General features: G+C 40.9%; 1 long non-coding RNA gene across 1 annotated transcript in view; it reads left to right on the top strand.

The window, feature by feature from the left end:
• Positions 1–2,324: 2,324 nt before the first annotated feature.
• The window catches only part of LOC137160535 (uncharacterized), a 28,320-nt gene continuing 16,474 nt past the window's right edge, over positions 2,325–14,170 (top strand). The window contains exons 1-2 of the long non-coding RNA XR_010921910.1: positions 2,325–2,390; positions 3,054–3,124. This is a non-coding gene — a long non-coding RNA (uncharacterized lncRNA). The remainder of the gene's footprint in view (positions 2,391–3,053; positions 3,125–14,170) is intronic.

Here is a 14,170-nt window from a genome sequence, read left to right as displayed (position 1 = left end):
GCATAGCATGCAACCTTAAAGCCCCTGAACTGCACAATTGTAAACATTAAATAAAAGAATTAAAATATCTAGGTACAGAGAAATCTAGCACAAAGACCTTGTAGAGAACTACAAAGAAAAATAATTAAAAAAGACAAATTTTTGGACTGTTGTTACTGAATAGAAAAGAATATATTTTGTATCTGGAGTCCCAGAAGCCAGAGAAGGAGAGACACAGAATCTGTCTCTTCTGGAAATGGCGAGTCTGTGAGCTACAGCTATTGTAGTGTACCAGATGCATAGCAGACAAACAACCTAGAAGTGCATATTGCAAGCAGGGAAGTTGGAAGAGGGGAAGGAAGGAAAATGACTGCATTTCACAGTTTGAGGCTGTGTCGACGCTACCCCTTCTGTCGATATAACTTATATCGCTCAGGGGTGTGAAAAACATACCCCTGAGCGACATAAGTTACACCGACATAGACACAGATGTGGACAGCGCTGTGTCTGCAGGAGACCTTCTCCTGCTGACATAACTACCACCACTCGTTGAGGGTGGTTTAATTATGTCGATGGGAAAACTCTTTCCCATTGGCATAGAGCAGCTACAAGAGAGATCGGTACAGCTGTGTTGCTGTAAGCTTTCTAGTGTAGATGTGGCATTAGGAGAAAAGAAAAAGAGTAATTAAGACTACCTGAATGACCTCTTACTATGATAGTTTTGTTCTTTTTGAAACACTTACAGAGAAGTTCTGGCCCCATTGAAGTTGCTGAGAGTTTTGCTATTAACTTCCATGGGAACAGGATTTCACCCTCAGTCTTTAAGGATATACCTACGTTTTCCATGTTTTGTGTTGGGGTTGTAAGTCTCAGCTCGAGGAGACATCCTTATGATAGCTCTGATCAACCTAGCATGCTAAAAATAGAGTGTAGCTGTGGAAGTGTGAATGGAGGGATGGGCTAGCCATGCCAAATATGTACCATTCCAAGACCATAGGGATGTACTCGGGGTGGCTAACCCATTTTGCCACTCACGCTGTCATGGCTACACCCCGAGGTCGAAATGTAGACATACCCAAGGAGCGTGTGCGTGTAGGAAATGTTTCAGGGGAGATTTACATGGATGCTGTTCTCATTGAAATCAATAAAAGCTCCATCAGGATATCAGAGAGCACAATTTAGCTTTTAACAATTTAGCTTTTAGAATAGGAGATTAGGATTAAACAATAAAAGTGTGGTGAAGACACCACTTTACAAGGCTTCAGTGTAAACAACATAGATCTCACACATAAAACATATAACACTTCCTCCCTTCTAAAATAGTCAAGATATTTCTCTTATCTGGCAGGGATGTTTCAAAATACTTGGGAGGTACTGGGATACTATGGTGATACTTGCTTTACGGTGATAAACTCAAGAAGCTCAATCTATTAAACATAACAAGGGGCAGGTTAAAGGGTGACTTGATTACAATCTATAAATACCTACATTGGAACAAATATTTAATAATGAACTCTTTAATCTACCAGAGAAAGATATAACACAATCCAATCGCTCGAATTTGAAACTAAACAAATTAAGAGAGGAAATAAAGTGAAATATTTTAGCAGTGAGAGTAATTAACCATTAGGGCAATTTATCATGGGTCACAGTGGATTTTCCATTACTGACAATTATTAAATCAAGACTGGATATTTTTCTAAAAAGATATGCTCCAGGAATTATTTAGTGGAAGTTCTATGAACTGGGTTATACAGGAGATCAGACCAGATGATAACAATGGTCTTTTCTGGCCTGTGAATCTATGAATACTTTTGAATATCTATGATTGATAGTCCCAAAACCATTATATGTCTCTGGACTTAGTTTATTTTGACACATTTCAATCAGGTTTTAGACTGTTTTATGATACTTTAACAGCCTTAATGTAGTGATTGATCTCCATATACTAATGGATAATAAAAAACTACCCTTACTGATTATGATGAATCTTTCAGTTGTCTTTGATATCACTGGCCACCAGGCTTTGTTGATAAAACTGCAGTCCCTGGTGGTCCCAAGTTTCAGGTGGGTACACAAACCTCATACTGGGTCCAACGGGGTTAAAAGGCAATACTGGGCCAAAGTAGCCCCACCCCTCCCAGCCTTCTGAACGTACTCCAGCTGGAGGATCAGGTAAAAGGAGTTCAGACACCTAGGAAAGAGGTGGTGGATAGGCTTCTTCTCTGGGAAGCCAGATAAGTGATAGAGCCTAGGAGGGGGATCAGAATCTGTAAGGCCTCAGGCAGTGCCTTTGCTAACCACCACTCAGTTTGAGACCTATCAAGTCTTGCAGGGCCTTGCTCAGTTAGACTTTTCTTTGTGAAGATATTGGCTGTAAGGGCCATGCCCTAAACTGAAGGAACACGTAGGTAGGAAGTAGTCCTGGGTCAGAAGACTTAGACTTTGCATGGGGAGGAACATGCTGGTGGTACTTCCCAATGGGTCCTTGTCTGTGACCTTGTGGAGAAGAGGAAAGGCCCAGGTGGAGGGAGGGAGGCCCCTATCACAGGGTGACTTGGAGCATGATTATACTGTTATCTCCACTCGTCCTCACTTAGGGTTCCCCACCTTAAGTATTGTAGTATCCTCTTCTCTTATTTTGCTAAATGGGCACATGCAGCTACTGGGAAGACTATATAAAAATATGACTTGCAGTTTCATCATTATGCTGGAGACATCTAACTCTACACCTCCTTTTTGACTAATTGTTTCTCAACTAATAAACTGGCTAGACAATATTTTTAATTGAATGAGAGACGACTGGGTAAATGCCAACTTAAACAAGACTGAAGTGCTCATGGGTGGAAACAGAGAGACTAATTTGAAGGGGAAGCACTGAGAAGCTTGTTTGTAGTTTGTACATACTTTTTATTTTGCAAGTACGACCAATAGGGAGCCAATAGGTGAAATATAAGGTTTTAAAATTAGGGTATTACTCATGTCTCTCACAGCATAGGTACATATCTGAGGTTATTGGGTTGGGAGAGGCTATTATATCATCACTGACTTATCTGGAAAAATCTTATTTATAGGTCTCAAATTCAGTCCCTGGTGGTCCCAGGTCTCAAATAGGAAGGAGTGTGAGGAGTAACCTGTTTTAAAAGTAAGTTCTCTTTAATATATCTATCTTTAGTGCATCAAAATTGTGCTTTCTTTTGTTTATTGTTGAAAAAATAAGTATACTTATATAATATTACTAGATCAACTTCAACAAAAATGCAACATAGCTTCTTCACTGGAGGTTTTCAAAAGGAGGCTGGATAGCCATCTGTCTTGGATGGTTTAGAGACAACAAATCCTGCATCTTGGCAGGGGGTTAGACTAAATGACACTTGCAGTCCCTTCTAACCATATGAGTCTATGAAAATTGGGACATCTGGTCACCCTAGCTAAATCCATGAGGGTCTCCATGTATCTAGGTCACTGTTCCTACCTCTGTGTTGCTAAAATGCATGTCAGGTGTAGACCCTGTGTTTGCCATTTCTCTTGGCAGTGCGACCCCAGAATCTGGCGGTGGAACCTGTGTCTCAGTCCTCTCAGGCTCTCCAGTTGCTTAGATATGTTCCTTCCAAAGTCCATCTGGCTGTGGGAGCTCTAGTTTTGACTAGCTTCATGTTTCAGGGACAAAGTAAAGCAAGGACACGTGGGCTCGGAAAGGAGTTTCTTAAAACACTCACCCACGCACGCTTGACTCTTAAAATGCCCAAGAAAGTTACAGATTTATGTAAAACGAACCCTTGAATGCAATCCCCCTGGGTTTGATCTCACCACCTTTCACAAATTCCTGGGTTTGGACTGAGTCCTTCTCTACTTTGTGTCCAGTTCATTCCACAAAATGGATATCTAATTCACAATTATGGTTACAATTATAAATCGTATTCACAAGACTAAATGCAATGAATAGTTGAATACAGTGTTAGTCCCCAAACTGCCCTAGCTACCTATTAAGAGAGTTTGTAACCCAGGCCTTGATCTACCTCTTTGCTGTCATTTTGTGTAACAGATATAAGTAATTGCTATCTAGCTGTCCAAAATATTACTCGTCCGTTTGATTCTTTGTGGGATTCCCCATTATATATTATTTCTACGTTCAGATACAAGATGCTTAAAAAAAAAATATAGGGACCTCAGTACATTTTATATCGGCTGTATCAGCAAAAACAATAGTGCTTGGTGGGTGTGAAATTGATGTGGTCAGTATATTTTCCCTGATAGCAAAAGGAGTTTAAATTTGTAGACATCCGGAGCAAAGCCTGTGCTTTGATGCTTGAAAATGTGAATTCATTAATGGGTTTAAGCTTTTTAAATTTTACTTAATTTACTTAATTTTACTTAATAGTACTTTTAGGCACTATTTTCAACAGTTTACTTGTTTAGACTATCATATCTGGAGGGCTAGGATGAATCAGTGCTCCTTTCACAGAACCAGGACTGTCCAGCATCAAGTTATGTGTATGGGAGATGACTATTTAAATGACCCCAAGCTGTGGCAAGAACTCCAGAGCTATCATAGATAAAAGGCCAACATTTTCAGAAGATTTATTTGGGGCTATGTGATGCAGCATACAAATCCCACACTGGATTATGAGGGGTTAAGAAGCTGCTCTGGACTCAGCCAGCCCTGCCCTGCCCTGCCATACCATACCTGCAAGTTATGCATCGGCTGGAGGAGTTAAAATGGGAGCAGAACAGTTCACTTGTGGGCAGATCAGGGAAGAATCTAGATCTTTAACACTCAGGTCATGAGGAAAGACAGGAAGGAGCTCCCCTGACAACAACTACCTTAAGGTCTCTCCCGAAGGGCCTGATCCTGATCCACCCTGAGGCATTGCTTTCTTCTCCCCCCCCACTAAACTCAGTTTCTTTGTGGTGTTCCCTTTGTTTTTGTGTATGGAGCAGCCCAGAAGGGGAGATACTTGGAAGTGACTGGCTGAAAGACCAACTCAGAGGAGAAGCTAATACCAGATTTGCCTGTTGTGACGCTGGCTGGGTAAACGGGGCCCTTTTGGTGTATTCAGAAGCTCTGATTACTCCTTTCTATACCAGTCTCGCATTGGGGGTGTCATGCTGGCTGGATGGGGGTGAGGGGAGGAGCATTTATGATATTGTTTGACATCAGTATGTCAAAATCATAATAATTCATGTAAGATATGCCATGTCAGGTGCTGTTAGGCTATAATGTGCTAAGTAAGATGATAATGTTCATGTGTTATACGTGTACTGGAAGTTATGAATATGTTTGAGATATCTGTATTTCAAATTGTGCTGTCTGGGACACCCCCCAAACAGGATGGTTGCAGAACAATAGCCTGGTTAATGGCCCATTAAGACACTCCTAGGTGCAAGGGGCCCAGAGGAAGAAGCCAGGAATATACCTGATGAGTAGTCAGCAGGACTTGCCCATGTGACTCTGGACTCTATTTTGGTTCCTGTAACATTCCACAAGCAGCATGGCAGGGGCTAGAGGATATATAAGGCAGAAGCTTTGAAAGCCATTTTGTCTTCAGTCAGGATTCAGCTTCAGCTATCAACCTACCTCTGGATCAGCTCATCTATAACTAAACTGAAGCTGTGAAACAGAGGACTGAAACCCATCCAAGTACTGGATGTATACCAGAGGGACTATACAAGCCTACAAACTCCCAGTTCTTCTAGAAACCTGATGTATATGAACTTTCAAATCATTTGTACATATCTGATTGCTTTAATCCTTTAACATTTATCTTATAGTTTGTTCCTTTCTTTTTATAATAAACCTTTAGTTTTAGTTACTAAAGGTTTGGCTAGCAGCGTGGTATTTTGGATAAGATCCAAACTTATATTGATCTAGTACTGTGGCTGACCCTTGGGGGTCAGAGGGAACCTTTTTAGTAAAGAGCATAGAGTTTAAATAACTGGTCTCTTTACTGGACCTCATGGCTGATTGGGAACCAGAGACTGAAATACAGTAAACGGGGCTGTGTGTATTTGTATTTTGGGCTTCTTAATAGCCAGTGTGGGAAATCAGGAGCACTGTTTGTGGCTGGTTGGGAAGCCTGACTTCAGTGTCACCCACCAGTGCTGGGAGAATCTGCTCTCCTTTTACAGCCTGCCTTGACCTTGGCATTTTCAGCTGGCTGCCCTAGGCACGGAAGGGTTACACCTGTCACCTTGAGGTATGCTCATTTATTAGGGTTACCTTCCTGGAAGGCAGTGTGTGATTCTGTTAAGGTATTGCTTGTGTTACTTGTGTGTTCATATGACTACAAGTCCCCTCCCAATGGAGCTATCCTGCAGGATCTAAGGTTTTCAGGGCTGGGTTCCTCCAGCCCCAGATTCAAATAAACCCCCCACATATACACACAGACATTCCAGATTAACAGAGTGCATCTGAGTGGACCGAGCTATTAGCACTCTCAGCTGATCCCTTATATGTCCATGAACTCCATAGGCTAGGCAGAGCAGCACTTCTCAGCTGCCCCCTTTATTTGCCCCTTTGCACCACACCAGAATAGAGCGCACTTCTGAGCAGTCTGGGTCCAAACAGCACTTTGAGCTGCCACCCTTATATGCCCCTGGACTCCGTGGGCTAGGCAGAGCAGCACTTCTCAGATGCCTCCCCCGTCACTCTACAGTTGTTCTAGTAGTAACCCCCTCGATGAGCCCTATAGGATTTTTGGGCACTCCAGGGATCTTTGGGTTAGGTAAAAGAAGCATTGCTGCAGTGCAAAATAGGGAAGCCAAGAACACAAAGGAGTAAATTAAGTTTAGAGAGAGAGGCTGGCAACCAGCTTGATTATAAGTTATTTTATTGCCAGGTATATAAAACTTATGATACTAATAGTAATATCATACAAGGAGAGAAAAACAATCAAACGCTTACAATATTACACAATTACAGTTGGGATATTGGAGAAAGCTATCCCAGGTTTGATTACAAAAGTAGAAAGTTATACCTGGACTAAAAGAGAGAGAGTGTGTGTGTGTGTGTGTGTGTGTGTGTGTGTGTGTGTGTGTGTGATGGGGGAGTCTCACCTCTCCATGCAGCTCAAAGGTTCCCAGGAGACAGGCTGTTCAGCTTAGGGTCCAGAGCGCTTTAGACAGGTAGAGCCCCCAACACAATCAGTCAGGAAAAGGGGAAGTCCCAGTGGAGCTGATGCAGCATTTGGATCCAGGCATCAGAACCAGAGGTTTGAACTTGGGTAGGGTTTTTGTAGAGAAGAAACAATGGTTCAAGGGAGAACACTAGGTTTGTTTATGGGTAGACAATGACTCAAGGGAGAATCCCAGAGTGGTTTTCTTTATACTGGATAATAGGAGCTGATCATTCCTGACTATGGGCAGTATTCCTTCGAGGGAGGTCACAATGCAGTTTCAGTGTTTTGGATATCAATAACTAGAATGGTCTGTTAACTGCACACCTGGGTCTGTGCAGGTCGGGGTTCATTTATATCAGGAGCAGAGATCTCCCATCATGCAGGGCGTCCCTGCTTTGCCAATCCCAGAGTTCAGTGTGGTTCCTGCTTTGGAGCTCGGTTTTCCATTTGGTATGCTAATTCTTATTTCATCTTCAATGTAGATGAGGCTTCTGTTCTCCATTTGATGTGCTAATCAAGATGCCTCCTTTTTACATCTTTGATGTAGATGAGGCTAGGGGAGTTGCCTTAATCCTATCACCCTTGTTTGGAGGTGTTTAGGTGTGTCTCCCACTGACTTTTCATTGCTTTTGGTTTCTGGTTCAAGCAGAGGCTGTGGGGGGATTCAGGTGAGCCAGAAAGAGTAGGGGTTTTGCGCCCTGGTTCCCCAAAAACACAGAGCTGACAGGTAACAGAGCAGTCAGTGGCAGCAGCAGACCCCAGCAGGGAGAGAGCTGCCATGCCTGACCAAGAGGAGGTGCCAGCAGGGAACTGACCTTTTTACAGGCTGCTAAAAGGTAGTGTAGTGTGTGTGTGTGTGGTTTTTGGTGGGGGGGAAGCTTCTCTGGTTGTTCATGGCATTTTCAAAAAAGGGAATGTAAGTAGCTATAAGGGACCCTGAGCACCCAAGTGTTGAAAATTACAGTGGGAAAGGTGGTGGTTAAGGGCATAGCTGTTTACTTAGATTCTGGAGGAATTATTCTAGCAGCTCCTGCTACAACAGTGAATCCTTGCCCTCAAACCAGCGCTATGTCTGCAAGTACAACCTGGGTCTTATTTTGCAGACATTTTAAGATGAAAAGTCATCCCGCACATGAGACCTAACAAACCTGTCCTAACTGTTAAATAGTGTTTAAAGATATTATATGTCAGAATGTAAAAGTTTTCACAAGCCTGAACTGATCATAAAGTGCTTTTACAGAGAAAAAACCTATCTGGTGAAAGGTTGAGGAATGGCTTTCTATAAAAACAATTTATAGTGTATGTTTTCATGTCTCATGATTACCTTTACCTCTGTTGGGTTTAGTTTAGTAATCAACAATGAATATTCTCCTAGGTTGTATTCCATGCGCCCTCACTGTTGAAAAAACTTTTCGCTTATGATTATGAAAGACTGTGTGTCAACTACAGTTATTGTGCTTGATTCTGATTGTATTTTACAGAGAATTATGATTAACTCCAGTGATGTCAATAGAGTTAAAGAGGTATACATTTGTGCAAGATCAGAATCAGACCATTGTATTGGTAAAAGATTTTGACACGTTACATATATTGTGGTAAAATATATAACTATACACTTATTCCAAAGATGACTAAAATGATAAACTTTCTCTTGTAGGATTTTTTCTTCAGCCTTAGATACACATGTGTAGCATCATCTACTACTGTGCATAAATGTCAGATAAATGGAGAGAGTTGTTTATACACCAGATGTATCTTACAACGTTTCCACAAAAAATACTTTTCTCTAATACTACATTAATATCTGTGATCACATAACTAGACTCTGATAATGCACTGGTGCAGCCCTAATGCTGGCATTTTCTGACTTTTTCAGTACCTAGTTATCATTGGTGCAGGACTGAATACTACCTGTCCAGTGGGCCAGGAAGTGTAATTTTGGAGGGAATGTAAAGGGGAAGGAAACATGAGACGGGTTGCTTACAGAAAAAAGTGTCTGTTTGAAGGGGATCAAATGTGTTTGAATGTTAAAAGGAGCGGAAATGGCTTAGCTGTCAGAGTGCACAAGGCAATCAAAGGCACATGATAAATGCAATTAATCACATGGCTATCACCACCACATGTGTTGCATAATATATCAGAGACTATATCATTTGAATAAACCATTCAAACTAAAGGTCCAATCATGAAAATCCTAGGTGAGGACCTGAGTTGGTTTGGGCCAAAGACAGGTTGGTGTATCCTGGTGTCTCCACTCAGGTGCTGGTTTGAGTATTTTCCATTGAAAAGAAATTGCTGGTTATTTTGTGAAAAGGCTCAGTTTCAGTTTGAACTTTCTACATCTATGGAAACAGTGTATTGCCTTGAGGAGATGAATGCTACGGCATCTCAACTTGAATATCAGTCACTGAGACTTTCTTAGGTACAGTAGGTGTTAGGAGAATTTAGGTCCACCGCAGAGATTGTAGAACAATGTCCTTCCTGGCAAGGGAAGACGCCTGGGGAAGTGTTGGGCCCAGTGTTAATGGAAATTGATAGCGTCTCTTGTAAGGAGGACTGGCTGCTGCCTTCTTGGAAAGAAGCATTGGTATGACTTGTGCTCATAAAAACTCTCCCTTGACATTGATGATCTGCTCCATTATCACCCTGTATCAAGTCTTGCCTTTGTGGCTAAGATAATTTAAAAAGTTGTCATGAGACAAGTCTTGCAGTATTTGGATACCTCAGATTTCCTTGTGTATTGAGTATTTATGTGGATATGGTACAAAGATTGTTGTTGTTGTTGCCTTTGTTGATCTCCTCCTAACAATGGATGGAGATCAAGTATCTATACTGGTATTATTAGCTCTATCGGCTCCCTTTGATCATGAGTTATTACTAACTTGCCTGAGGACATTAACAGGAGTTGATGGGACTGCTCTTAAATGGGCTTCATACCTTTAGGTATCTCTCAAAAAGATAGGTATCTCTTTATCTGATGGTGCTCTCGTAAGGAGCGCCATAGGGTCCCTTTCTGTCTCTTCTCCTATTCAACATGCATATGAGGTCATTAGGAAGTCAGTGAAAGACCATGGGCTGCAGTGTCTTCAGGATACAGCTGTGGATCATCAGGTTGTTACTATCTCTGTCAGTTCAGATAGTGCAGTTAGTACATTTCTAGGGCCTGGCTGAGACTAGTATTGCAGGAGCACCTAGGACTCCCCAGTGATAGACCTGCAAGGGTGTGCAAGGAGGAAGAAGTAGGATGGCTGTCTGTCAGCTGAGCTCCCCTCCCCCATACAGCTGCAGCCTGTTGCTGGAGTCCCATGCGGTGCCTCTGCTTCCACCCCTGAGCCCTAACTCACCTCAGCGGGCAGTCTGCAAGGCAGGCAGCAGTGCTGGGACTCTAGAAGCAGCAGCTGTATGGATGGGGGAGGAGGAGCTCAGCTGGCAGCCAAACTCCCTGCTGCTTCCTCCCTCCCCAGGCTGCAGGGGCACGGCGAATGCCACTGCCAGGGGTAGCCACTTCCTCCTTGCTGCTGGTCCATCTCCAGAGGTTTCCGGAGAAACCGGGGAGGGGTGGGTCACACAAATGAAAGGTTTGTGTATGTTTAACATGCCCCTCCAAAAACATTCAGGTTTAAATTCCTGTGCATCAGGACCTCATTGTGCTAGGCATTGTATGGACACAGAACAAAAATGATTCCTGCCCCCAAAGAGCTTGCAGTCTAAGTAAAGTAAGAAATATTGGGGCATAGATGAGTCAAGCAGTTTAAAACAGAGGTGATTCGATGAGTCCAGTAAATTAACTGAAGATATATATTGTGGCATGTCTGTCCCTCTGAAGGTATGTTTTTATAAAGTGTCATTCATGTTTGTGACCTACCCACTTATTGTTGGAGGATCACATTTATCAGTAGCCAAAGTAGTTTTATGTCATTTACATCTGGCTAGGAGGTTGCAAATTTTTCTTTCTGATGCAGATTTCAACATACTGATTCATACCTTTCTGATTTCAACTATTGACTACAGCAATGCATTCTACCTTAAATCCACTGGGAAACTGGAATTAGTGCAAAATGTGGCTGTGAACATATTAAACCAATGGTCTGGGATCTACACTCCCTGCTTATGAGTTTCCTGGTGGAGTTTCCAGTGCTGGTATTGACCAATAAAGCTGTAGATGGTTTAGAATCTTCTTACTTGGGAGACTGCCTCTCTCCTAGTGTCATATTGCTTCAGCTTTCGAACTGAGGTGCTCAAACTGAAAACAGAAGGGGATTATGTCTTTCTTTGGAATGTGCTGTTCCCCCAGTTGGCGTCCTCTGTGTGAAATAGCCTGAATGTGTTGACCTTGAGGGCATACTGCAAGGCTCATCTTTTTAAAGGGAGCTTTTGGGGAGGGAAAAGCTGTTTGTAGGGTGACATTAGTGAAAGGTGGGGTATTTTTGCTGCACTTTGTGGCTTCTTTAATTTTTGTTGTATTTTTGTGGAGTCACTGCTGCTGCTTCTCTGGTTTATATTAGTGGTGTTTTTTACTAATTGTCAAGGCTTCAGGGAATGGAAGGTGGGCATCTTTTGTGGTTTTACACATGTAAATAACTAGCTAACGTATGTGAGTGAAGAGGAAAAGATCCTCCTATATCCTCTTCAGCCCAACCCACCCTCCTTTCACATTACGGATAGGACTTTGTCCTAAATTACTGTATCATAGAATGATTTCACATGAATTAGTGTCTATTTTAAAAATGCTTAATTCGGTTCTGTGATTTGAATAGTTTCTATCCCTCAGGCTGGTTTCTAGTTCACATTATAGCCAAACCGACATATGAAACTATATTGCAAAAAAAAAAAAAAAGTTAAAGCAAAGTTTATATTGAGTTTTCTGTATTACACAGAGACAAATCCTGAAAAAATATTAATAGGAATAGTGCTGAGCACAATGCTTGATTCCACAGACACTGGCACTTACTTGTGGTGTGACTTTGAACGCAGCTTTTCTATGACTGTTTCCTCACCTGTAAAATAGGATTAATAGCACTTGTTCACTTCTGGTTTGAGATCCTTAGGTGCTATGTAAGTGCTAAATATTATTCTTGTTATATATAATTGTGCATTCTATAATGTACGTCACATGCACATTATCACATACTAAATTTTGATTTCACTCAAAATAACTGATTCTGTTTTTACTTTCTACTAAATACAATTTTCAAATTAAATATGTACATGATATAATAATCCCAGCTAAAAAGACAAGTCAAACCAACAAAGTAAATGTCAAGCCACAAAACCTCCAGGCCAGACTCATAAATTATAACAAAGGCTAATCAGTAAACTCAGACAGAAATATCTATTGTTGAGTTTGCTTATAATTTCAGTTTGACCTGGAGGATTTGTGTTGCCTGACAGATCATATCGCGTGCAGTCATATCACTCACAACACTAACATTTACTGAATCTAATTCAATTTTGTGTGTGTGTGGGGGGGGGGGGGGGGTGAGGGTTATGGAGGTTGTGGCGGGAGGGGGAGAGGCATTGGACAATTTATGTGCATTCTTCCTCTCTCTCTTTTTTTCTGTCTTATCTTCCAGTCCTTTCCAACATACTTTTGCTGAACACATGGGAAGGAAGTGCTTGGAAAAGGTTTCCCCTCCCCCAATTTGTGCTGTACAGTGTCACTCCTGACAGGGTTAAAACCCATTAGAAAGGAGTGCTGCTGGCCTTTTCTTTGGTAGCACTCTTTGGCTGTGTGCTTAAATGTTTTTTTCCCCTGACTGCAGTCAAACATTAGTGTACCTTCTCAGAGTGCTTTACAGAATGGATTGATTTAAATCTGCTATTTAATTCACTGATTTTAATTCTGATTTAAATCAGTAATCAGGACACCTTGATTCAAATTGTCATTTTTATGATGTTTTCTATTTGTACTTTTCAGTTATTTTCCTAAAGAAAGGTTGATTCTCATTAGCGAGTAACCAATAAAACATATTTGCAACTATATATAGCCTTTACATTAATTGTGCTTCTTTTAGCTAATAGGGAGGATAATATATAGTTATATACATTGATTTAAGCAATTCTGTATCTTAAGAATCTGAATAAATGTAAGTTAATTTTTACTTTATTACATTAGCAAATGGTGAATGATGCATTTCTTAATGATTACTTTTTTTACTTGTTCTTTTTGTCAAGTGCTGTTTGGATTAAAATTCAATTAAATACACAAAAGCAGCATTTTAATTTTATCACTAAACTGGCCCTAAAAATGCTAGATACGTAAGAAAATTTTTTATCAAAACATGTTACATTTAAAACTAACCTGTTTAATAAACAAAGGAAATACTCTCTGTGGTTAATGAATTGAACTGATTGTTTCTGTTCCCGATGTCCATCAAGACTCTAGAACTAGTAAATCTCATCCTCACACCTAGCTTTTATTCACAGATTAGGCATGGGAAACAAACTTTCCTGCTTTTTCAACTCTCAGTTGGCTTCTGAATTTTGAAGGGACCAGTCATTGAATTGAACTAGCGGAATAAACTGAAATGAAGAAAACATTCTTTCTGTACCTGCAGAAGAGGCTATTGCTGTCAAACTGGTTTAGCACTTCAAACTCTGCTTCCAGGTTCTTAGCCAGTGACTTCCAGCAGTTCATTTGTTTGACTTTCTTTAAAACTTGCAGCAATCCTATACTGATTAATATGTTTTGTCTTTAAATAACTTGAATAAATTATAAATTTAGATCTTACTATAGGTTGTCACTTTCAAATTTAATTTTAAATAGGTTTCCTTTGAAAAATTGTTTAATGTAAACAAAAAAATTTTATTTTAAACAAAAGATCAATTTAAAAAAAAGATAATTTTATCCCTCCCTGGTGCTTTAACATTATCAGGAGTAGCAGTGTGGAGTAAAAGCACATCCAGAGAGAATACATGATCTATGAGTTTGAGAACTATTGGGGGGATGAGAGAGGGAAAAGGTAAGCTAGGCCACAAGCTAAAATGATATGCTGCAAGCATAGGCTTCATGTAGTAATGGATGGTGATCGGTACGGTTGTGACTTTCAGCTGCTTGACTAAGGTTGGTTGAT

This window comes from Emydura macquarii, unplaced genomic scaffold, assembly GCF_026122565.2.
Source record: "Emydura macquarii macquarii isolate MOO-44397 ecotype Brisbane River unplaced genomic scaffold, CSIRO-AGI_Emac_v2 contig_2205, whole genome shotgun sequence".
Taxonomy (NCBI): Eukaryota; Metazoa; Chordata; order Testudines; family Chelidae; genus Emydura; species Emydura macquarii.
This window is presented reverse-complemented; position numbering and strand designations above follow the sequence as displayed.